Source organism: Triturus cristatus, chromosome 1_1 (assembly GCF_964204655.1).
Source record: "Triturus cristatus chromosome 1_1, aTriCri1.1, whole genome shotgun sequence".
Classification (NCBI taxonomy): domain Eukaryota; kingdom Metazoa; phylum Chordata; class Amphibia; order Caudata; family Salamandridae; genus Triturus; species Triturus cristatus.
In genome coordinates, this window is record NC_140579.1 from 966,049,858 (window position 1) to 966,075,789 (window position 25,932).

General features: G+C 46.5%; 1 pseudogene; it reads right to left on the reverse strand.

Moving 5' to 3' along the window:
* Window positions 1–25,353, reverse strand: part of LOC146871398 (SWI/SNF-related matrix-associated actin-dependent regulator of chromatin subfamily D member 2-like) — a 626,025-nt pseudogene extending 600,672 nt beyond the window's left edge.
* Between the last annotated feature and the right edge of the window lie 579 nt (window positions 25,354–25,932).

Here is a 25,932-nt window from a genome sequence, read left to right on the forward strand (position 1 = left end):
AAGCATTTGCAATGCAATCGGTCTCACTTTTGGGACCTTATATGTATTTAGCTATGCAGCACATTAGCCTGGGTGCTAAAAAATCTACTGTTCTTTAACATGGAGGGAAAGTAAGCGTCAAAATGCGTGACACGCCAGGTATGGGAACACACAGAGAAAATTATTGCCTTTCAGTGGGAAACGGTACAGTCCAAAGCTCTGTTTTTAATATAAAATCAGGGCCTTAGGTGGTCATATCACTGAAAATACAAGATTTGAAAAAAATATTATTGTCTACGGATGCTTGTGGAAGACAATTTCTATGGACTGGAATCTAGAGAATGCTAAAGTGATTCTGGTATTTTACTGACCTCTGCTGGTCGTTTTCTATCAAGAAAGTTAAATAGAGGCAGTTGCCAGAAAAATAAATAAAAAGAAAGTCCTTCAGCAGAAACCAATTCTGGTATTTTACTGACCCCTACTGGTCGTTTTCTATCAAAACAGTAAAATAGAGACAGTTGAACAGAAAAAAGTCCCTAAGCAGATGCAGACAAGTCCTAGGGCTGATCTCCAGAGCCCACAAAGAACATACACATATAAGTATATACTAAACGTATATACATGAGGTCTCGAATGCTCAACCTAAAAACATGTCATTTTTTGTCTTTTTATTTCAGTCTTTTCACCTTTTCCATGTGTCACAGACAAAACATAGGGAAATAGGACGAGAATGAGTGACACAACACATATACACATATATAGCACATACTGCTAAGACAAGTGGCTACTGTCACTGAAAACCTGGTAGAATTCTAAATTTGTTTCCCCAAACGTCAGTATAGTTGTTAGTGCATATTACATTTTTATTTTGAATCTAATGATACACAGACTCCTTGTTAATCTAGTCACATTAATAGTTTTATTATGTGTTTTGGCACCTCCACAAATGTAATAGCACTCTTTACAAGAATGATTGTAAGAAAAAAGTATTACTTGCCCTCTGAGGAAGAATCTTATCTGCCATTTTTCTTCTTTTTACACTGTAGAAAAACATAGCACAATTTAAAAAAAATAACTTCTCCATAAAAAATCACAAATCAATGTCCCCTTCTCCTGCTAATGTCTATGGAGTATAAGCCCAAAATGGATACACTGGAAGCAAAATATAAAGGGAATGGGATTTTACTTTACTTGTACCCCAAGGTTGAAAAATTGGGATAAAATTAAAAAAACAGCCTCAAACCAACATAAAAGAGCCAGGTAAGTGACGGACGCACAAAGTCCACTTGTGGTGGGTATAATCGCCATATTAGGCCCCAAAGACCATACAAGGCAAAAACTGAAAAATCACTCTTAGTTTAAACAGAATCAACGCTCAACTGTTTCACCTCCTGAGGACTGCGGACTAAAAAACGGTAGAAACCTATGAAAAAAGGCAAAAAAATCATCCAGATTGTGCGAGCGGCCAGGTGTAAAACGTATGCAAAAAAACGAACGTTTCTAAAATACTAAAGTATATTATTGTTTGTGTGTTTGTGGTCAAAGGTGATAACTACGTTTTGTGTTAGATACATTCACACACGTTCTACTGAGAAAAGTACTTAATAAATAAACAACACAATATATTTTCTTTTCTGATCTCACAATGACACATCTTTCTACGCATGCATCACTTTTCTAATATGCACAAGTGGCATTACAAATACATATTTTTGGGGTCTGGAAACCCACAGCTTTTACACAACATAACACCACACATCTACTAGCACAGCACGGTAGAACACAACATGACACACCCTAGCAGAACAAAGCATAACAGTATGACACAATTCTACACACCATAATGCTGATAACCCCAATAATTTGGTGTCTCCACCCAGGCAGATTTCCTTTGTCATTGAAGAACGACTACCTCTGCAGAGAAAAGTAAAATAGGCCGGTGTATCTCACTCCTTACTTTGAATATGCTTATGAGAGTTGAGTGTTTTGAATACGAAAAAACATGTCAGAGAAACTCTCACAGGTGAAAAATGGGAAGCCCCACAAAATCAATACACACACGACATTGATATTTTTACAATGGTCAATATTTATTATGTGGTGCAAATCGTGAGTAAGAAACAATATTATAATAAGGACACTCTGTAATTAAAAATAGTACTCTGTGTGGGCTGGGCGGCCTTGCAGCTGAATCGCTGTGCCTCCCCTAGTATGGCAACAGATCTCTGGTCGGCCCCTGGAGCAGGAGGCATGGTTGTATATATGGAGGAGTGCGATTATGTGGTTTCTCAAAGACCTAACCGCATCATCTCTCTCTTCCATATGTACAATCGAGAGCTCACTGTGCTCATGCCAAACGCCCCCCATCCTGGTGCACAGTCAAGTCAAACTCGAACTCCTGGATGTCCACGATAAGAACATTATTGTAAAATAACTGCCTGAAAGGCGGAACATTACGCAGTGGAAGGAAGTAAAGCAATGATATTTCCAGACGTATCGTCATACATCGCAATGGGTGTGGCGCGGAAACTCGGGGACCTATGTTTGAAATATGGCCTTTTGTTTCTATAAAAATGAAGATCACTGCGGACCAGCACACCTTTTGTTTCTTTACTAAACCTGAAGATGCTTGATACTGGGCAGAAGAGTACTTCGCTTCAAGAATAAAAAAGAGATGCCCCATCAGGCCCTCCTCAATTATCTAAGCGCCCTGGGAGAACTGTGGCCAATAGCCTTCTAGTCTGAACATCACTCCCTTATCAGCACAAAGACAAGACGACCGGAGGGCTGCACTGACCAGTGCATTACAACTTTGCACCCCAACTCATGAGAGTTCAACAGTCAACTCTGACCCTCACTCATTAGACAGTAAACCCACATTTTTAAAAGGAGTAGGTTCCTACCAGTTACCGTGGCAACAGCAGATGGCTGTATAAAATTAGTTGTCGTTACATTCCCATCAGGAGTGTGTATGTCTTGTGATGCTTCATTTCACTTCTGTCACATTTGTGTCTCAATATGCCTAGCTCTTCCAAATTAATGCCATGATTGAATTTACTAGTTGAGTCTTCTACAGCACTTGAGTTACAAATGGTAGTTTTAGGAAATTAGCTTTGTCCACGTGGTCATTTGGGATTTGTCGCGTTTTGCTGGCCCCTATATGTTTGCTGGCTTTAGATATCTGTGCACTTTATTCCTACTAACCATTAATAAAAGGGCCTGTGTTCTCCCATTAAATGTGTTCGAATTGTCATAATCCTAAATGGTGTAGTTACTTGCCTATAAGTCACTAATACATGGTAGAAAATGTATCTAGTGCCTGGAAGTTAAATGTCACTAGTGGACAGCCGCATCTATTGTGCCGTCTACTATAGTGCAATGCAAACATGGCTTCATGCCTACCACTTGTAACCTGACTGTAACAGTGCAAAACATGCAGTGCAACCTGTCAAAATAAATCCTTTTATAAATCCTAATTAAATATTAAAAATCACCCCAAAGTAGTTCTAGTATCCCACAAGGCAGGGTGCATGGTATTTAAAAGTAGGCAATGTAGAAAACATAATGTTAACATGCCCTTACAGAGACTGGCACCCAAAAGCTGTTTTCACTTAGCCAGGCCTAGCTGTCCTATGTAGAAAACCAAAGTTCATATTAAAACACTAATACTGTACCCCGAGAAAGGGAGCAGATAGGAAAAGAAATAATCATGTTTAATAGTCATTAAAAATCCAATTCAATGTTGAAGTCTGATTTTTAATAAGTATTGAGAAAAAGTGACTTTTTGATACTTATATTTTCCCTGCCTAAAGTTCTTGGATGCAATCTTGCATTGGCTCTCTAGCTTCTACCAGCCAGATATTTGCCTCGATTAGGTATGACTAGATGGGAAATGCCTCCCAGAAGCAAACAATAATCTGACCTGGATAGGCAGAGATGGCTCCTCTGAAAAAGCATAGGGGTGCATGTGGGCATCATTTTTAACACTAGAGTGTCAAATCCTGCTTGTGTGTCAAATCTTGCTTGACAGGTCTTCTGGGTTTGCATATAACACTTGGGGCACACTTGAAAAGGAAAAGAAAAGGTTGCCGAGACAATTTTGTGGATCCACTGTCTAGTTGCTGAAGGGCTCTGCTTTTGTCCTACCAGATCACTGTATCTGGGTTTACATATAACCATAGGGCCACACTTGAAAGGAGAAGAGGATAGGATGCCAAAACAATTCTGCTTTTGTCCTACCAGACATCTGTGTCTAGGTTTGCTGTGGGTACAGTGGCTGCCCCACACTGGATATTAGTGTTAGAAGTGGAAGGACACTAGTATTGCCCTACTCCCTTAACGGGGGAGGACATTAGGATTACCACAGTACTCTCCCCCCACACAGCATCCAGAGCTCAGGCTTTAGTGTGGCTGAAGAATACTGTCATGTTGAAAATGCCCGCAGTGGGTACGATTGATCCTGGGAACTTTTATCTCATCAGTTAGGGTGTGCCCAGGAGTCATTTCCACCCTTTGGCTACTACCGGGCATCAATGTGGCACCTCCAGGTACCCATGTTAGAACATTTTCTGGACATGCAGAAGATCAGAAGAGGACTGGACCTGCTGTCTGTAATCCAAGAGGAACATATAAGGCTGGGCCTGTTCCTTCCTGTACCCAGGACAAAGAAGCAGATTCCAAGGAATATAAGGCTGACCTCCTGTGTAGCTACAGGGATGCAATAAACTGGAAAAGGCCTTTTCCTGGAAGTACCCAGAAGAGTAGTGGTAACTGTACAAGAGATAGAGGTCAAAAGTTACTTCACATCTATAGTTACATTTCTTATTTTGACTGCAAAGTTCAAGGATTTTGTAAAGCACACTGTCTGACAAACCTGCTGTACAAAAGGTGTGAAATGAAAGGTTGTAGGATATCATGTTTTATTCTAACACACATTTACATAGATAAAAAGTGAATTGCGCACAAATTTCAAAATGCATTTGAGTAGCTCTGAAAGCCCTTTTTTGTAATTCTGTGTGTGAAAAAAATATTTTAATAGGATGAAAACAAATCAGAATACTTTACTTGGTGATGTGCAAATGATAAATATGTTTGCTGAAACCCAATTTCCACAGATTATTGTTTATACACTATATAGTTTTATAAGTAACATTGCATGTTAGTGGGAACGCTTTTGGCCATTTAAATGGAAAAAACGTGCTGTCTGTAAATGACAGTGCACTACCACCTCATGAATTAGCAATATATTTGTTACAAGTGAGTTTTTGAAGATGAACTGAGTAACATTCCTGCCCCTGCCCTAATTGCAATGCTATTAGTAAACTAAGAGCAAGTCAGGGTTTATGTGTACCCTATATGTGGGCTAGATTCTTGTTATACATGGAGTAAACGTTTAAGCTATTCAATCAAAGCAAATCTCACATACTGGAAGGGGCCCTCATATGTGATAATGAAGAGAAATGAGTCTGCAAAATAAAATATTTGCCTAGGATAACCTAATGAGACCAGTTTATGGGTCAAGTGATTTACAGTTAGATCAAGTAGATTATTCAAGTTACTAGATGTGCAGGTAACATTTTTATTATTTTTCGAGGCCTGTGAGAGTTAGATTTACGCACACACAGTAAGGGGCTACTGTAGTATGGCAGAGTGGCAACACATTGATACCTTTACAGCTGCTTCTGCTGACTCTCCCTTACCTCTACTTACAATTACATTGTAATAGCCACAACAAACTACTTGACTCTCATGACCTAGAATGTCTGAGGAATGAGCAGATAAAATGTCATTACTTGCACATGAACATATATCATTGCAACCAAGTCTTATTAGATGCCAACCTTATCAAGGCAATATCTTCACTTATGTCACAAGTTACCTTTTGGAAATACTTATCTGTTGCCACAACAGGCAGAAATACCCAAGCTAAATTGATCATACTTGCCCGATTGTTATATTACTTTTTATTGCTTTTCAAACCTGCCTTTGCAATTTCTCAGGAAATTCTTTCGCTCCTTTTACAGAATGTTGGGGAATCTTATTTGGAATGTTGGAAGGCGCAGGGCGTCGTTAGCCAAACTAAACCTCTGGATTCATTAAAAAGGCCAAGCAGCCTCCGATTTGAACACTATTACTTAGCAGCGCAACTTGAGTGTGCTTCCCATTGGCTGGCTGGGCATTCACTTGATATAAGTGTCTTAGTATTGCTATAACAGGGGTCTTCAAATAATTGGTCATTCAGCCCCTTACGCCCCAGCTAGTGCTCTGCAAAGCATTCCTAGTTATACACAACACCTTTCTAAGCATTCATTAGAATGTTGGGGAAACGTTGGCTTCCAGACAGTGGAGTGTAAGTATGGGGTTGTTGGGGGGAGAGGCGTTTTAGGTGTTTGTTTCAAGACATATTCTTTGAGTTTCATCATAGAACCATTCTTTACTCACCACATGGCATATATCTCACACATGAGTACCATACCACATGTATATGTAGCATGTGGAACGGTTTTCATTGACATGTCAATGATTATAATCCTCTTCTCTCACTATTGGTGAAGGTACTGATTTATACTCTGTACCACGATACACAACTTTACAGTTGTGCTTTGGAATGTGAACAGCCCTAATGACCATATCACAAAGTGGGAGGGGGTGTCAGTTCTCAAATTTGCACCAAAGCATGAGTCCGCAGTCCTTATGCGCAAGAAACCCATCAAATAGAGCCCCTTGCTTGCTACATTTGGATTCAATAGGGTGTATCATACAGGACACACCAGAAGATACCGTAGAGTAGCAAATTTATTGCAAAAACACCTGGCATTCGCAGTCTCCCATATTAGGTTAGACCCACTTCGGAGGTACATAACCCTTGAGGGATCCTTTGTGGGCCATCACCTTAACCTGTTGTGCACATTTGCCCCTCAGATGCTAGTTAAAGCCATTCTTAAGGCCAACTGGCATATAATCCTTGGGTACCCTCAGGGGGTTACCGTTGGCAGAGACTTTATGATGTGTTGATACCATCCATGGATTTGACAGCCTCCAGGGAGGCGAAGTAGGGTAGGAGAGAGTCGTTGGCAGACTGGATAGATGGCCTGGGTTTATGGGACGCGTGGGGAGTGTGGGACCCACAAACTCATACCTATTCACATACATCAGCAGCACACCAAACAATGTCCAGTATTGACTTAGTGTTTCTACTTGCTAAGGATATGATGCATAGAACGTCAGCCAGCATGCTACCTCTGGGCATCTCACATCATGCACCAGAGGTGGTCCATCTTGGGACCCGGGGAGGGAAGAGGGGGTTGAGAGTCTAATTTTGTACCTTAATGAACAAGTTACTTACCTTCGTTAATGCTTTTTCTGGTGGATTCAGTATCTGCCTGTGGATTCCTCACCTTATGAAAATGCGCCAGTATTCCGGAAATTTTTCGTAGCTCTCTGCGCTGACGAGGTCATCACATCGTCATGGCTCCGCACGCGACTCCGCATGACGTCACAGGAGCCATAAGAAGACCACGTCGGCGTGGTGACGTCAGTACCACCCATTTTTTCCGTGCCACAGAGGCAAAACGGGCGGACCGACATAGAGACAACGTATACATAGTATACACAATTCACACAAATACTTGCACTTCAAACAAGACAATAGTAAATAAACAGAGGTAGTCTTGAGTACACATAATACGTCAAAAAACTAAAACCTCAGCTTTTATGGTATAAAAGGGTGGACAACGGGGAGGTGGGTGGGTCTGTGAGGAATCCACAGGCAGATACTGTATCCACCAGAAAAAGCGTTACCGAAGGTAAGTAACTTGTTCTTCAGATGGATACATCTGCATGTGTATTCCTCACCTTATGAATAGAATCCCGCAGCATTACCTCTCCCGGAGGTGGGTGTCCACCCTTCTATACCAAAAAGTCCTGCAAAACAGAACGCGCAAAATGGCCATCTCTCCTCACTTCGGAATCTAAGCAGTAATGCTTTGCGAAAGTGTGGAGGGAGGCCCAAGTTGCGGCCTTATAGATGTCCAAAACAGGAACACCTCTAGACAATGCAGAAGTAGACGATTTAGACCTGGTGGAATGAGCTCAAATGCCTACAGGAGTCTCCTTACCAGCCAGGGAGTAGCATATCTTGATGCACAAGATGAATCATCATGATAAAGTGCGCTTGTGCACCGCCTTGCCCTTCATACGACCAGTGTTAGACCTGGCACCATTGGCGTGAGTCTCCCTTCCTTTTTTCGCTGTGTCTCCTCTGTTTTTGCTGGTTATAGATGCTCTGGGCGCTGTGCCGCTGCCATTCAGTGCCACAGCGCTAATGCTCCCTTTGTAAAGATGACATATGAATTGGTACATCCATGATTGGCTTATTCAGTTTACCTGTTAGTCCCTAGTAGCGTGGCCGGTGTGTGCCCAGGGCTGGTAAACCGAATGCTGCTGGTGGGCCTGCAGCACTGGTTTGTGCCACCCACAGAAGCAGCTTGTAAAGTGTGTCTCAGACCTGCCACTGCAGTGTCTGCGTGCAGTCCAGAACTGCCATCTTGGCTGTGAAGTGCACCCGCTTCCCAGCCCCTAAACCTTCCCTTGGCATCATGTAAGCCCCCCTTATGATAGGGCGCATTGTATGTGTAAGGTAGGACATGCCCTGACGTATGTAGCATGTCCTAGTAGTGAATTACACCCCATTTCGTTTTTCACTACTGTTAGGCTACCTGTTCTCCATAGGCCAGATGGGAGGTCTGGGCTATTACATCCTATAGTCCTAACTGACCCACAGAACATGGTAGAAAAACGAATCTAGTATGCCTGAGCTCAGAATATTAAAATACATCTTTTAGTGAAGGTTATTTTTATATTCTGTGTTTGAAACTACCACTTTTAGAGTATAGGTACTTTCTTGCCTAAACCTTCCAGTTGCTCTGCTATTATGTGTATTGGCTGTCTGGTCTTGGAGGGACAGGGCAGGCTGAGTCAGACCTGGGTTGAATAGAGCGACCTGCCTAGGTGTGAGGGGAGGGGTAGCTCCTGCACTTGAATAGGGCTGTGCCTGGCAAGGTGAAAGCTGGCTCCACCTCCCACTGTGCGTCTGAGGCAGACCCCCTCTTTCTGAAAGGAAGGATGCAGCCTGATCAACAAAGTGCTCCAGGGCTGGGCAAAACTGGTTCTGGCTGGGTTCAGAGGCTTGGGACCCCTAAGAACAAAGACTTTGGGGGTATAAATATTTGTGCACAAACCCCTACAATTTGTATTGCTCCTGGATAACAAGAAGAACCTCTGTCCGTGTGGCTACAAGAATCTGCAGGAGAAGGACTGTCCTTGTGCTTGTGTGCTGTTCCTGGGACTGGCATGCAGCTGTTACTACTGGACTTCAAGAAGAGGAAAGGAACTTTGATTGGACTTTTATTTCTTTTGCTACAGCAACTACCCAAGGGCTAGGAGAGAGCTAGCCTCCTGCTGGAGTCTCAGGCACATCAGACTCCACCATCAGCCTCCTGTTTCCTCCCAGCGAGGATTACTATCTGCAGGTGAGGCTCCTGTATGTTCCAGGACCTCTATTTCTACTGTTGAGAAGAGAGCGCTGAAAATCGTCACTAACCTCCGTTAGCGAGCCGCTGCAGCTGGTGAGCGTGAGAAAAATCGCCGCTCCGCTGTCGCCGAGCGCTCGCTAACCCCGAAGATCGTCGCAGCACCTGTCTGCGGGCCTGAAAACGCCCGCTATCCGAAGATCGTCGCAGCACCTGTCTGCGGGCCTGAAAACGCCCGCTATCTGAAATCATCGCAACAGGATCCTCGCAGCGCGGACGCCGAGCGCTTGCCATTTTCCCCGCATCGAATCCGGATCGTCGCTCCCTCGCGGAGCGCCATCTTTGTCAACGCAGCAAGATCGCACACGCAACAGGCTCGGTGCATCATCCTCCCTTCGCGGCAAGGATTTCATCGCATCACCGGCTTAGCGTGAGGAAGTTTGTCGCTTTGTCCTGCCCGCAACCCAGCGCATCATCCTCCCTCGCGGTAAGGATTCAACGCATCGCTGGTTAGCGTGAGGAAATTTCTCGCTACAGCTCCTTAGCGACATTTTTGTTGCTTTGCTCCAGGAACCAGATACTTTGTGAGTAAAAGGGTCGCAGAGACCCCTGCCTTGAACTAAACATCATTTTGTGCATCCTGAACTATTTTTCCTTGCAGCATTTCTAAAGTAATTATATTTTTATAGTATTGTGGATTTTTACTGTTATTGGTCTTGTGATTAAGTCTATATAAAAATACCTATTTTTCATAACTACTTGAGTGGTGTCCATTTGTAGTGTTCCTCATTATATTACTGTGTATGGTCATAAATGCTTCACACACTGCCTCTGAGATAAGCCTAGCTGCTCGTGCTACGTTACCACAGGGTTGAGCAGGGGTTGTCAAAGGGTGTAGGCTGCTTACTCTGACTTAGGAAGAAGGGTCCCTACTTGGACAGTGGCCAGCCATTGCCAACTAGAGACCCCAATTTCTAACAACCAGCATATCCAACAAAGAGCTGGGCATTCTGACGGAAGTCCTTTGTTCTGTCCAAATAGAAGCTAAAGGACGAAGTCTCTCCTCCTCCTTGGATGGGTGAGGGGGAGGATTGAAAGTAGGAAGGGTAATGGGCAGACCTAGGTGGTAGGGAGTCACCACCTTAGGCCGAAAAGCAGCCCTGCTCCTAATTACCATCCTTTCAGCATGTATGGTCAGAAAAGGCGGCTTTAAACTCAAAGCCTGGAGTTCACTCACCCTCCTGGCCGAGGTGATAGCTACCAGGAAGACTGTTTTAAAAGTTAAAAGTCTTAAAGGACAACTATGCATCGGTTCAAATGACGAACCCATTAAAAAAGTTAACACCAAATTCAAGTCCCACTGGGGCATAATAAAAGGAGTGGGAGGAAACATGTTTGTCAGCCCTTTAATAAATCTTAAGACTATAGGAGACTTAAATAAAGAAGGCTGATCAGGTAAACACAAAAATGCCGACAAAGCCGACAAATACCCTTTTACAGTGGCCACAGCAAAACCCTGCTGGGCCAAATGAAGAGAAAAACAAAGAACATCAGATAGATGAGCTTTTAAGTGATCAATAAATTTATCTCCGCACAACTTAACAAATTTAGACCACCTGTATGAATAGACAGACTTGGTGTAGTGTCGCCTGGCTGATAATATAACGTCCACCACGTCAGGTGGGAGAGAGAAAGAAGTTGCCCCGTTCAATCTCCAGGCATGAAGATGCAGGCTCTGGAGGTGGGGGTGTAGAACTTGCCCCTCCATCTGAGAGAAGAGGGAGACGGAGCGGAGGGTGTGACGAGAGGTGAAGAAGGACCGTGTACCACACCCTTCTTGGCCAATCCGGGGCGATCAATATAACTTGGGCCCGGTCTTGGCAAATCTTCCTCAGAACCCGAGGAATCAAGGGTATGGGAGGAAACGCGTAAAGGAGTTGTGAGCCCCAACTCAACTGAAACGCGTCCCCCAACGCTCCCTGCCCCGGAAACTGGAGACTGTAGAATGACGGGCAGTGCGCGTTCTCATGAATGGCAAACAGGTCCACCAGAGGAGTTGCCCACGTCAGGAAGATATGTTGAACTACCTCCGGATGAAGCCTCCATTCGTGATCGGCAGAAAACTGCCGACTTAGACTGTCCGCACGCACGTTCAGCACCCCGGCCAGATGATTTGCCATCTAGCAAAACCGATGGTCCTGAGCCTAGGACCAGAGTTGTAACGCCTCTCTGCAGAGACGGTACGACCCTACTCCTCCCTGCTTGTTGACATACCACATCACAGCAATGTTGTCAGTCAGCACTTGAACTGACTGACGGTGAAGGGAAGGGAGAAAGGTCTTGAGCGCCAACAACCTTTCTTCTGGAGACCAAAGACCCTTGATCTCCAGATCCCCCAGATGTGCTCCTCACCCTAGGGTAGAGGCATCCGTTATCACTGTGGCCACCGATGGAGGAAGATGGAAAGACTTTCCTTGAGACAGATTGCCCTCCACGCTCCACCAAGACAGATCCGCTGCAGCTTCTCTGGAGATCCTCACAGACTCCCTGAGATCTCCGTTGTGCTGATACCACTGCCTGCGGAGACACCACTGGAGCGCCCTCATGTGCCAGCGTGCATGGTTGACCAACAGGATGCAGGAAGCGAACAAACCGAGCAGGCGAAGGACCTTCAGAACTGGAATAACTGCTATGTCGAGAATCCTTTGAGGTGGAGGGAATGCTCGACACACAGTGGTATCCAGTACTGCTCCTATGAACAGGTTGCGCTGTGAGGGCACCAGGTGAGACTTGGGTACATTTATTGAAAAACCCAATTCGTACAACAGCCGGGTTGTTACCTGCAGATGACGACACACTATCTCTGGAGACTCTGCCTTCAGAAGCCAGTCGTCCAGGTATGGGAAAACCAGAATCCCCAACCTTCTGAGATGGGCAGCCACCACTGCCATCACCTTGGTGAAGACTCGAGGTGCAGTACTAAGACCAAACGGAAGACCAAACGGAAGGACCGCAAACTGGTAATGTTGCGACCCAACCGTGAAACAGAGATACTTCCTGTGCAAATTCAGGATTGGGATGTGGAAATACGCATCCTGCAAGTCGATGGGCACCATCCAGTCCTCTTGTTGCAGCGCCTGAAGAACCTGCGCTAGAGTGAGCATCTTGAACCTGTCCTGCTTGAGAAATAGATTCAAGATACTGAGATCCAGGATAGGACGTAGCCTGCCATCCTTCTTGGGACTCAGGAAATACCGGGAGAAGCATCCCTGACCCCTTTCCTGCTCCGGAACCACCTCTATCGCACCTTTTTGTAACAGGGTAAGAACCTCCTTCTGAAGGAGAAGCAAATGATCCTCCATGCAAAACCCTTGGCAAGGAGGGTAAGGAGGAGGGAATTCCCTGAAGGGAAGAGCGTACCCATTTTCCACAAGATCTAGAACCCAAAGGTCCGAAGTTATTAATTTCCAGTCTTGTAGAAAATGGGTAAGCCGGCCTCCCACAGGACCCACATGATCCAGGATGGCGGATCTAGGGCTGCTTTCCTGCATTACCGGGAGGGGGAGGGGAGGTAGAGGAGGAGGAGGAAGAGGGATGTCATCCAGCTCCACGAAGACAACCTCTGCCTTTACCTATGTAGGATTTATACAGAGGGTTTTGCTGCTGTTGTTGTTGCTGAGGCTGACGGGAACAAAAGAAAGATTTCCCAAAACCACGGTATCTTCTGTAACCATACCCACTTGACTGAGACTGTAAACCCAGGGATTTTGCTGTGGCTTTACTGTACTTAAATCTCTGCAACACCAAGTCAGCTTTTTCCCCGAAGAGCTTAGAACAGTCAAAGGGAAGATCCAAAAGAGCAGCTTGCACATCAGGTGAAAATCCTGAAGATCTTAACCATGCATGCCTCCTAGTAGCAACAGACGAACCCATCACCCTTGCCCCCGAATCGGCAGTGTCCAGACCCGACTGGATTAATTGGCGAGCAGCCGCCTGGGAGTCCGTCAAGACCTCACTTAAATTGCTCCGATCCTCTTCCGATAGCTTAGGGAGAATCTGCTTGGCAGAGTCCATTAGGGCGTGAATATATCTACCCAATAGACAAGTTGCATTGGTGGATTTCAATGCCTTACTGGCCGACGAAAAAACTTTCTTTGCTGATTGCTCAAGCTTTTTTGTGTCTCTATCAGCCGGTGCTTGTGGAAAAGAGCCTACCGACTGTTTTGAACATGAATCTTGAACCACCAAACTTTGAGGTGACAGGTGAGAAGAAAGAAAGTCAGGGTCCCCTGGTGCCGGTCTATATCTTCTAGAAACAGATCTAGAAACTGCAGGAGCGGAAAGAGGATTACTCCAGACTTCTAATATCGGCTCCGTCAGGGCATCATTGAAGGGTACAAGAGGTTCCACTACAGCAGAAGGAGAATGAAGCACCTCTGTTAGAAGATTAGGCTTATATTCAGCCATAGGAAGCTGCAGATCCAACAGTTCAGCTGCCTTCTTGATGACAACTTGATAAGGAGCTACATCCTTCGAAGGAGAAGCCTTCTGCAATGCAAAATCCCCTTCTGAAGAGACATCCAAACCACTTGCTTCACACGTCTTCCAATAAGTCCTCAGACTCATAAATTTCACCTTCCTCCATGTCACCAGCCCAATATTGCTCCTCTTCAATCAGCCTTTGAGCTTCTCTTCTAGAACGCATCCTCGGCAGCGGCGTCGGCGGCGCCATCCACTTCGTTGACGGCTAACCCTGGAAGAGGGGACGCCAGATGGAGCCGGGGACTGCTCAAACGGCATCGACACCCTCGGCGCCGGAAACTGGCATGACGGCGCCATCGGCATATAAGGCATATAAGGCATAAAGGGGGCCGGAGGATAATGCTGAGGCACACCCAAATTAAATGCCAAAGTGCCCATGGGACCCGAAGGTGCTCCAGAGGGGCATGTGGCTCTGGTATAAATACCATACATCGCTTTCATGAAGCGCGACGGATCCGAAACCGGCGCCGGGAACGAAGGATACTGCGCCGGTTCGACTTCCTTATGAGGAGTCTCCGGAGTCGGATCCGCTAGAGTCACAGGTGGAGCCACAGGAGCAGCAGGAGCAGCAGGAGACTCTTCTTCCACTGGATTCAAATCCCCATCCGAAGCCGGAGAATCAACCGGCGCCGGAGACTGCGTTGGAGTACCCACATCAGGAGGCCGGCCCGGCGACGCCTGTGGAGACTCAGAAGGTGAAGGAGAAACAAAGTCCTTGACACAACGTCGAGGAGCAGGAGAAGGCGACTTCGAAGCTCGAGACTTGGACGAACGACGCCAAGACCCATGTCTCTTCTTCTTCTTGTGCCTTCTCTTGGATCCATGCGAAGTCGACGACCTCAACATTGATCTTTTACGACCTCTTTTCTCCTTTCTCACCTTGGACATGTAGAGCTTAGCCTCTCTTTCCTTCAGCGCCTTAGGGTTAATCTTCCTGCAGGGTGAACAACCTTCGACGTTGTGATCACTCTAAAGGCACCAAAGACAGTCATCATGCGGGTCATTAATCGACATGTGACCTCCGCATTCCTTGCAGGGCTTAAAACCCGACTTCCTATGAACAGACATAGTGGAAAACAGTAACAAGTAAAGTCTCGAAACAAAGTAGCAGTAGAAAGATAGGAGAGTCCCAGAAAATGCGTTAGCTTTGTAGCGCGAAAAAAAAGGAACTGACGTCATCACGCCGACATGGTCTTCTTATGGCTCCAGTGACGTCATGCGGAGTCGCGTGCGGAGCCATGACGATGTGACGACCTCGTCGTCGCAGAGAGCTACGAAAAAGTTCTGGAATGCTGGCGCAGGGGGATATTCCTAAGGTGAGGAATCCACAGGCAGATATATCCATCAGAAGCTTGGTGCCTGGTGGATCAACTGTGTGCGTGATTCCTAAAACAGGAAATACTCTTCCTTCTGCCCCTACTAGATATGCATTTTGAAGCAATACAGAGGGGCTGTTTCTCCCCGGTCTAGAATTGGCAACCAAGCGGTGCGTCCAAAACCAAGCTGATCAGTAGACCCATGTGCGTATTTCCACCCAACATCTTATATCAGCACTGAGATCAAATTGTATGCCAAAGTCCTGGTGAGTTGACTACTTCAGGTGCTTCCTCCTCTGGTCTATACAGACCAATTTGTCGTAAAACACCTTCACAGTACCAGGATGCACATGGCACTGGGCCATATGCACCTCCTCCTGAAAGCAGATGTCCTCTTGATTGAAGACTTTGAAAAGACCTTCAAATCTATGGACTGGTGCTCCCTTGAGGGGGTGCTCTGGAAGATGGGACCTACATTTATGTCCTGTGTGTTTTGCATCCATGGCAACAGGCAGCAGTCCGAGTAAACAGTGTTTCTCCTCTCCTTTCCTGACCCATAGTGGTAACAGGCAGGGCTGCGCCATACCCCCCCTTTCTTTTGCACAAGCCATTGAGCCACTCGCAGAAAAGATTAGATGTGACAACCAGGTCTAGGGATTTGATTCGGGGGTGGCGACGGAGGAAAGGTTTACCCCATATGCGGATGATGTGCCGGCCATCCCTTATAGGCCCTTGTCTAATACAAATGATAAACCTATTTGACTCAGCATCTGACATTTGGGTTAACTGGACAAATTCCATTTTAGTGTCCTTGAAGGGAGACATGGGTGACATGGAGTGGAGTTCACATCTGTCAGTCCACAGGCTCAGTTTTCAGTACGTGGGGATCGCTATCACCCTAGATCCAAACCTCACATGTAGTCTTAATCTTGGCCTGGTAACGCTCTGCCTGAAGAAAAATCTTGTGAGACGGGCCAAGCTTCCATTTAATATATGAGAAAAAAACGCTCTGTTAAAAATGCTGGGCCTGCCACACTTTTTTTTATGTTCTGCAAAACGTCCCATTGGTCATCCATCAGGTCTGGTTCTGTAACCTCTTTAACAAAATACAGTCCTTTCTGTGGGCTGCACGACTGCCTTCAATTCCAAGGGGTAAATGTACACAATCGACCAATGATGGTGGAATGGGTATGGCAGATATTCATTTATATTACTGGGCTTTCCGGATTTTGGTGGTAAGCAACTGGTTGAATGTGGGTGTGTCAGATCCGGTCTTGCATCTGTAAGTGGCCCATATGGGCTATGACAGGGTTATAGGTATGCTGTACGACTCCCCTGTTCCTTTGACACTTTCTGAAGCCACACGGGTGGTACTCTTAGCATGGAGGTCTGCTCTCAGGTGGACCAGGTGGGATTGGACAAAATTACATTGGAGACCCCTTTATGGCAAGGCTGTTGGCTGGATCACAGTACACATCTGGAAAGATTTTTCAAATGGAATCTGATCGGTATATTGCAGGTGGGAAATGTCTGGTGGGGTGACTAGATAAGGACATTCACGGAGCACCAGCCAGATTTAAAATTTCATAAATCCAAGTTTTACAGGTACATGCAAATACAGTATGCACTTGCAAAGCATAAGGGCACACACACTGTAGCTCCTGAATGTAGTCCACTGGAGGCCAGAGCAATTATGGGGCCCCTTGGGAAAGGTGGGATTTACAACATCTATTAAATCGCTGGTAATGAATTCCCTGGGCCAGCTTGGAGTCTTGAAAGCTAAACGGGCTGCCTGGGTTGGCCCACTGGATGATAGTGATTGGAGGGACGTGTGTATTGCCCCACGGGTACTCACCATCCCCTCACAACTCCGCCTTATACAGCTTAAACACCTCCACACCTCCTATCTCAACTCTGAGAGGTTATGGCGAGCCCAAAGACGCTGCAGGTCTGAATGCTCCTATTGCTCCCAGGAAATAGGCGCTATTATCACATGATATGGGAATGTTGAATCATTGCTGAATATTAGTAGAGGATCTGCCATACTCTATTGTGAGTCCTCATCTGACCGATTGATCTATCCCCCTGGGTGGCCATATTAGGGATTGTCGAAGACCTGGGAGGGCCTAATTGAGACCAGGACATTGCTCGTCAAAAGAGACACTAAGAAACATTGGAATGATACAGCACCTCTGACCCTAGCGGAGTGGCGGTCAGCAATGAACTGGTGTGCAAAACAGGAAGAGCCTATTTATGTTGCGATAGGCTGTCCCCAGAACATCGGAGGATTTGGGAGAAATGGTGGGAATAGGTCTTTTCCACTTTTATTCATCTGTTTTGAAAAATCAATAACATGTTGGTTATAAAAAAAAGTGGAGTGAACAATCATGCGCCCTGCATGGTGTGAGGTGGCACTATGAGGTGTACTAATACAGTTACACAGACAAATTCCAATCAGCTTTTTCAGAAATTGTGTTACGCAAAACAAGCTACCAACCAAATTATGACTATTAAATTTCCGTCTTTACCCTCTATACAAGGGGAAATTCTATGTCAGGACCGGAGGCGAGGATTATGCTATTCTTTCTCCACTTTATTGAATAGCAGCCTTTTTAAGTCAACAAAAACCAAACTACTATTCCCATGGAACATAGGGAATACAGAAGAAAACAATAGAGTGTCCATAGGTAGAGCGTCCTCTCTCCTCTGCACCATTCACAGGGCTCCGGTATGGATATAGTCCTCTGTTACTGTCCATTCCCCTCTTTCTTCGCTGCTTGCAGCCAGATAAATTCTATTTTATTTCACTACGTGTGACTTGCTTCTATTGTGCTAGTTTCTTCATGATTCATGCATAATATGTTTCTGTTCATTTAATTTATTCATTTTCTGATGAGTTTGTTGTGTGCCTGCCTTTGTGGGGTTTTACTGACTACGTTTTTCCCCTAGGCACTGTCAGCGCCAGCGCCTGTTTCTATTTCTGTGTATGCTGCATGGTAGCGGCGCGTGTGTTTGATCATTGCTTGAGGAGGATTCCGTCATCCTTTTCGTCAAGAGCTCGACGCGCGCCGGTAATTACCGGCACGCGCCTCGCACTTTTCCCTGATTTCAGTTTGTTTCTTTGTTTCGCATCTTGCTGCGGGTCCGCCGCTACTCGGCAGACTCACTTACAGCCGTGGGAGCGTTCCTCCCTAATGGCTGCGCAGTTGGTGCGGCTCGCGGTGCGCTCTGTCGCCCAACTGAGGGCGCATGTGTGCGTCCCTCTCTTGACGTGCATTCCCGAGATTCGCGCATTCCGCGCGTTGTTTAATCTCGGGAACGCATCGTCGGGCTTGAGCCTTGACCTGCCAAGACACCAGAGAACGGTCTGTTCACTGCCATTAGGCGGTTATTACTACCGAACGTCCCATAACACCTGTGTGGTCTGCGACTATCGATTGAGTGTTGGTGACTTTGTCCCGCTTGGGGGTCCGTATTTAGGCCTTTGTCGTAACGCTCTGAGGAGTCAGTACTGCAGGTTATTTCCTGCTGGGGCCATATTTGGCAGGTCGCCCTTTTATATTTTCTGCACCAGGGCTGTTGGGCCAGGGCTGTGTTCCCGATTGCAAGCTCTGCTTGCCTCAAGTGTAGGCTGCCACCCAGCCCCCCATATTTTGAGGTATTATTTGCTCTCATTGGCTATGGAGTCCTATGAGGACGACGCTTATCAGGATGACCAGTGGGATGAGGACCCACTCGCCGCGCTGCCCTGGGACGATGACTTCTACGATGCGGTACACTCATCCATCTATAAAGCAGTTGAGCAAGCTATGGGGCCCCTAGAGGATCACCTCTCCCAGAAAATTGAACAGGCCTGTGATAGATTAGCTAGAGCAACACAGGCCATCCCAGCCTCTCTTCCTTCCAGCGGTGCCCCTGCTGACCAACAACCCCTGCCGGCTAAACGCCCCAAAGAGACAGGGGTGGACTTGGACGCCTTCGCTCGCTTGAAGCAGGCTTTCCTGGCAAGTAATCCAACTCCAACTTCGCCCTATGCTCCTATGGACCCCGATCATGGGGATGATACTAATGTTGCTGGCCCTTCACGTCCCAAATGCTCTGCAGGCTCTGCTGATTCTGGAGATGGGAACCTCTGCGCAGATATGCTGAACCCCGAAGACATTCTACACCCGAGGTCCTCAGAATGAGCGCCCTGTGACAAGGTCGCTCTATATGTTGTCAGCAGTATCCGCCAGCCGTTAGAGGCCACAGTTCGGAACTGTCTTAGGGCGGATTGTCCTCGACCCTCTCTAGCAGGCAAAGTGGCGGCCACCCCTGACATCGACCCACGCATGGCCACTTTCCTTCAAAAATGTTTTAAAGATCCGAAAAAGGGCATCGACAGGTCTTGGCGGGCTTGCCAAGACAAGCTCCTGGACGCCTTGGGACCCATTACCAAAATCCTAGACATGGCGGAGGAAGCCAAATCCTCCGGGTCGTTGATCTCCCCTGAGAATCTTTCCTCCTGGGCCCAAAGCGTTGTGGTGTTTCTCTGGAATGCCAACTGCGCCATTTCAACTGAGCGGCGCAGAGCCCTTCTGATCAAAGTGGACCCCAAGCTGGGAGATTTGGCGGATTCCAAGGCAGGCCCTGTCGCCCAAGGAGGCCTCTTCGGTGAACCTTTTATGATGGAACTGGGACGCTTTGTCAACACCTTTACACCTCTCGACAGGGCACAATCCTCCATCCGGAAGGTGTTTCGCCCTCTGGTTTTCCGTGGGGCCGGCCGAGGCAGGGACCGCTCGTCAGGCCGCCCTAACCAACAGAGAGGACAAGGCTCCAACCAGGGACATTACCAGGACCAAGCCTGGTTCGGTAACTTTTACCCTACGAGAGGACGTCGAGGAAGGAACAGAGGCGGTAGAGGCGGTGGTGCCTCCAGCTCTTCCGGTGAGTGTTTTCCTTTCTTCCCTTCTAAAGGTGGGGGGCCGTCTGGCTCGTTTTTTCCCGGCCTGGACTTCTCTTACGGGGGATGCGTGGGTTCTCCAAACTGTGCAAGGGTTTCACATAGAGTTTCACGGGGAGCCCTTCCAGCCGTTTCCGCCCCGGCCTCTCGCATTTTCCTCTGCCGTCACCGCGCTGGTCAATCAAGAGGTGCATTCTCTTCTGGCCAAAGGGGCTGTGGTGGAAACCCTAACCCATCCCAAGGGTTTTATCAGCACCCTGTTTCTTGTGGACAAGGCGGACGGGGTCAAAGACCCATCATCAACTTGCGCGAGTTCAACAAGCGGGTGGTTTACCGCCACTTCAAGATGGAGGGTATCCATCTTCTTCGCGATCTGCTCAGGCCGCACGACTGGCTGGAGGGTCTCGATCTCAAAGATGCGTATCTGACCATGCCCATTTTTCCCCCTCACCGGAGATTACTACAATTTTACTGGTGAGACAACACATACGAGTTTGCCACACTTCCTTTCGGTCTGTCCTCTGCTCCTTGGTGCTTCACCAAGGTTCTCCGTCCGGTGATCGAACGGCTGCGGGCGTCTGGCATGCGACTCATAGTTTACTTGGATGACATCTTGCTGATGGTACAGTGTCCCTCGACCTTGACTCGTCAGCTCCAGACAGCAGTCAACCTGCTCCAAAGTCTGGGCTTCGTGATCAACGAAGCGAAGTCCACGCTCATCCTGTCCCAAAGAGTCACCTTCCTGGGGTTTTCGATCGTTTCAGTGGCGGCAACTCTCAGTCTTCCCTCCCGCAAGTTGGCGAAGATTCGTCACGAACTCAGGAGGGCGCTGGCGCAGCATCAACTCTCTCTCAGGTAGCTAGCCTGCCTTGTAGATTTGCTGTCGGCGTCGATTCAGGCCATATTTCCCAGACCACTCCATTACAGGGCCCTGCAGCGCCTCAAGGCCTATCACCTTCACAAGGGCTGCTCATACTCTCGGAAAGTACCCCTCTCGGCAGAGGCCAGGGAGGAGATTCAATGGTGGCTCTCCAACATGGAGGCCTGGAATGGGCGTGCGATTTTCGGTACCGCGCCCAAAATCGTTATCGAATCCAACGCCAGCAGGTCCGGCTGGGGCGCACGCTGCGGCGATTTCACGACGGGCGGTGTGTGGTCACCACAAGAGCAACAGTTGCATATCAATTGTCTGGAGCTCTTGGCGGGGTCTTTCGCGATCCAATGCTGGACCAAGGATTCCATTCGGTCCTGTGTACTGCTGAAGATGGACAACTTATCGGTGGTCCGGTACATCAACCATCTCGGGGGCACGAGGTCAAGAGCGCTCTCGGACATGACGGCAAACTTTTGCCAGTACTGCCTGGACCATCACGTGTCCGTAAAGGCGGAGTACTTGCCAGGTCAGGACAACCAGATAGCGGATTTTCATTCTCGTAATTTTTACGATGGGAGCCTGTGGAAATTACACCCAGGGGTCTTCTCGGACCTCCAGAGTCTCTGGGGTTCATTCTCAGTCGACCTGTTTGCCTCCCGGCTAGACCACCAACTTCCCCAGTTCTTCAGTTGGAGACGGGATCCCCTGGCGGCACAGACCGATGCTTTTCTTCAGAACTGGGGGGACGAACGAGGCTATGCCTTTCCCCCGTTCGCCATGCTCACGAGGGTCTCAGCCCAAGTTCGTCGCCAGAATGCGGATGTAGTCCTTGTATCTCCAATTTGGATGTCTCAAGTCTGGTTTCCGGTTCTTCTGGAACTTTCTTGGGATTCTCCAATCCCACTCCCCCGCTTTTCGACTCTTCTACTCAATCCAGACAACGTTGCCCACCCGGTGATAGTGCAGGGTTCGCTCTCTCTGATGGCGTGGCGGATTACAGGGGACGCTGGGCGGTCACGGGCCTTTCGGGAGCAGCTGAGAGGTTTATGTCAAAGGCATGGGCGGATTGCACCATCAAACGATACCGTTCTACTTGGAGAAGGTGGTGTCGTTGGTGTATGCGACGGAGTCTCAATCCTGTGGCAACAGATGTGACTTCTAGCTTTAATTTTTTTGCCAGCCTGGCGAAGGAGGGCTTGGCTTATAGAACCGTTAACACCTTTCGTTCCGCCATCTCGGTTTGTCGTCTTCTTCAGGGCATTCGCCTTTCTCTGCCTCCTGAGCCTCGTTATTCCAGACTCTGGGATGTGAATCAAGTTTTTAACCTGTTCCTTTCCTGGCAACCTAACCGGTTCCTCTCGAGGAAAGAAATGTCGGCGAAGTTGGTAATGCTTCTGTGCCTTATTTCCTGCAGAAGGGTTTCTGACGTTAGGGCCCTGGATGTTTACAGCAGGACCTTTTCTCCCACGGGGGTCACCTTCTCGATTCGCAAACGGACGAAATGTGGGACGAACTCCGTCTCGTACCCTGCTTTTCCAGATACTCCTAAGTTGTGCGTGGTCTCTTGTCTCAAAGCGTACGAGGAAATGTCAGAAGAGTTTCGCCCGCCGGGCGAACATCAGTTGCTTATTGCGCCCATGAAGCCCCACAAAGCGGTCTCTTCTCCCACCATTGCCCGTTGGGTAAGGTGGGTGATGCAGGAAGCAGGAATTGATCTTCGTGCCTTTGGCGCTCACTCCGCTAGAGGAGCAATGGCCTCTAAGGCATTTACCCTGGGAGCTCGTCTGGAAGACATTCTGAACGCAGCAGACTAGTCTTCATACTCTACCTTTAAGCGGTTTTACTTCAAACCGATTATTGATATGGCTCACTTGGTGGTGAGCAAGCTTTAAACGAGCATAATCCTTGCCTCCGGTCCTGACATAGAATGTAAAATTTCCTAGCTATCGTAACGGAAAGTTTAAATTCTTTTAAGAACTCGGAGGCGAGGATTATCCCACACAGGGTTCTCGTTTCTCCGTGATACCTTCCCACCCTCGTATCGGGGTAAGTAACAGTTTCTTTTGGTCTTATTTACAACCTGTTTGCTGTTGCTTCGTTGTACTGTTTCCCCTACAGATGAAGCCTTAGCCATGGCTGTCGCTTATACTCTGTTTTGTTCTTCAGGCGATTCTGGTAAACAAGACTCATAAAGCCTCCTGGCTGGCTGACCTACAGCGACGAACGAGGGGTAATGGACAGTAACAGTGGACTATATCCATACCGGAGCCCTGTGATTGGTGCAGAGGAGAGAGGACGCTCTACCTATGGACACTCTATTGTTTTCTTCTGTATTCCCTATGTTCCATGGGAATAATAGTTTGGTTTTTGTTGACTTAAAATGGCTGCTATTCAATAAAGTGGAGAAAGAATAGCATAATCCTCGCCTCCGAGTCTTTAATAGAATTGAAACTTTCTGTTACGATAACTAGGAAATTTTTCATTACATTACGTGACTGAAAAATAACTATTAAAATGAATAAACAATACAGTTTGAAACATAACTAAAACGTCTCCGGCAGGGTTCTTTCCAAGCACATTATTTGATACAGTAGAAATAAACATCAGCAAAAAACAGATCACATTTTGGTCTATTTTTGTAAAAGGAAAAAAATCATAATGAGAGAAATCATGCACGCTGTGCAACTTTCAAAAGCCATGTTTCTTCCGCTGTCAGTGCAACCAGATCAGAGACCCAGTAAATTAGTTTTACGGCCTACTTAAGCTAAATTAACATATGAAAATGAACATTAATCTTATTTAAAAAATCTGCTACAACAATTTAACCTTGCAAACCATGAACTAATAACATTGAAAAGTACTGCATCTACAAAAAGGAAACCTATGTGATCAGTAGAAGATGTGGCACATGGTTTGAATGCCACCGAACTAGAGAGAGCTCTTTGTAATAACGGATGCCCTCATAATGGCTCATACACTAACATCTGAGCAGGTCTACGCATCCCACAACAATTACTCTTTTCTCATATTAGTAAACCAAGACTGAGAGGGTTAAATACGAAACAGGCATTTCTAAGACTCAGCAACCATATTTACTGAAAAGGCATATGTTGAATGAAACACAGCAGTGAGGCATTATTGTGGTGTTCACAAAAAAGAACAAGCATTTGCAATGCGATAGGTCTTGCATTTATGAGAGTTTGAGTTATTAGCATTGTAAAGGACAATGCCTTTTATTTATGTGTTGTTTTTAAAACAGATATATAAAAGGCATTGTCATTTACAATGCCAATAGCTTAAACTCTCGCAAATGCGAGACCTACTGCATTGCAAATGCGTGCTATAAAAATAAATAAAATCGTTAGGAGTTGCAAGCAGGACAAAGCTATTTGAGAAAATAGTGCTCGGAGGCTGTAATCAAAGCCTACCGAGCAACAACACACGTAACAGGGGGTGTCTCCGTGAGAGGTTACAAAATAAGACAAGGCAGTATTAAGGAGGGACTACGAAGTCTTTCGACCATTGAACAGCCACAGTTTACAGTGGACAATGACACAAGCCAATGGAAAATGTGGGCGGAGCTTCAAGTGCCTTCATTAATACAGCATGCCTCGCAGAGCAACACATGAGCTGCCCAGATATGACCTAAAAACTAGTATAATGCACGGTCTCAAACGGTCTAGTACATACCTTTTTTAAAGCATTTAGGCATCATTTATACAGAGGGAATACCTCCTACTGTGTAGATTTGTTAAGAATAACTCATGGGGGAAGATCTTTGTTTCACTGAAAAGTTATTACAATTATACAGATATTTAATTACAAGAAAGCACAACTTCCATATCTTATCTTTGTCAAATACAACAATGGGTTCTAGCTGTGATGCACTAATGCTGAATTGCCATATTTTGATCACAGTTCTAATAATCAGTTATACATACAGGTTATTGCACACATTTGAGGAAGTAAAGAAACAAGTAATCTGTACCTGCATCGTTGGCCTGGCAGTGGCTGTTGGCCTTGTTGTGGCATTGCAAGTCGCTTTCTAAAAGGATCCATCATCATCTGCGGCATTCCGGGTCTCATGGGATAACCAGCCCCGTAGGCAGATCCAGCAGGAGGACCAACTTGCATTCCTAGAATGGGCATGCGACCTCCTGGAGACATTCCCAGACGCTACAGGCCACAAAAAGGAAACAGAAACTGAGGTTACTGGGTAAGGTTAGCAAAGTAATTGGGTGAAGTGCCAGGCATAGGACTAAAGACGCATTTAAAAAAAGATCAATACTTATGTACAAATTTCTTCCTGCTTTAAGCCTAAATCACAATATACATGTACCTAAACGCATAACAATAATACATTGTATGTGACGGTTCATGTCCTATGTAAATGATAAGTCTACTCTACATCTTGCAAACAGAAGTGCAAAACCCTTTTCAAAAATCTGGCCAAGAGGAGGGAGATAGGATTACAAAATAAACTGCAGCACTGACTTCTAATGCAGTTTCATAAGCATGATTCAAGCTCACAGTACTCGGAAATCATCTGTCAAGAGACATTAAAAACGTAATTAAATATGTGGCTGAATGGCAAACGTGGCAAACGTATTTACAAAAAAACAGAAATCTACTCATATTGGATGCTCTCCCTCCCAGGGGCGTAACACTCACTAGCCCCCGCAGCACCCGCGGTGCGGGGGGGGGTCCTGGGGCCCCCTCCGCGGTCGCGCAGCCAGCCAGCGCATT